The sequence below is a fragment of the Sinocyclocheilus rhinocerous genome, unplaced genomic scaffold (genome assembly GCF_001515625.1).
Source record: "Sinocyclocheilus rhinocerous isolate Xijiao unplaced genomic scaffold, SAMN03320098_v1.1 scaffold1268, whole genome shotgun sequence".
NCBI classification, from domain to species: Eukaryota; Metazoa; Chordata; class Actinopteri; order Cypriniformes; family Cyprinidae; genus Sinocyclocheilus; species Sinocyclocheilus rhinocerous.
In genome coordinates this window covers 774738-775394 of record NW_015664016.1, presented here as the reverse complement: position 1 = coordinate 775394, position 657 = coordinate 774738, and the positions used below count along the sequence as shown (strand labels likewise).

At 40.3% G+C, this 657-nt stretch overlaps 1 protein-coding gene across 1 annotated transcript in view; it reads right to left on the bottom strand.

Annotated features, from left to right (window-relative positions):
• The window catches only part of LOC107729284 (neuronal PAS domain-containing protein 3-like), a 50378-nt gene that overhangs the window by 43173 nt on the left and 6548 nt on the right, over positions 1–657 (bottom strand). The window lies entirely within an intron of this gene.

Here is a 657-nt window from a genome sequence, read left to right as displayed (position 1 = left end):
TTGACAGAAACAGTCAGCTCTACTGCCTTTTCTTTTGCATTTAAATCTTTATTACAAACAATCCTGCCGTTCATAAAGAACTTTGTTTTACTACCTCCACGAGTGCCATCTATTATTGCCTTGTTTATCTAAAAGTGCTTTAAACCTAGTCAAAAAGGTTTATGTGTTGACTGTGAAACACAGTAGACTTTAATTACATGCATTTATGATGAAATTACTACATTTTCGTGTCAATCATTGTTCATATTTACCGCAAACAATGAGCTGTTACTTTAATTCTTCGCTTGCAGCACAGCAAAAATAGGCTTGGTCTGGAAACGATCTCTGCACTGCTGCAGACACACCATGCGGTCATGGAATGCACTGCCGGACCGCAACCGTGCAGTGTGAACGCTTTAATCCGTTAACATGAGCGTGGAAAAATTACGCACCGTATACACACTGCAAATTCAAATTACTTTAAGAGTTATTTAATGAAGAAATATGAATTGCACCTCACCTTCAGCATAATAATTATTTTACCCGCGCCAGACTGAGACAGTGCCGCTGCATGTCATGCCAAAACTCTCGCTGCAGCGTCATCAGCTTGAGATCGTTTTTTTGACATCTGCCTTTTTAGAGACCGCCGATCAAACATCCCAAAGCGATTATCGGCCG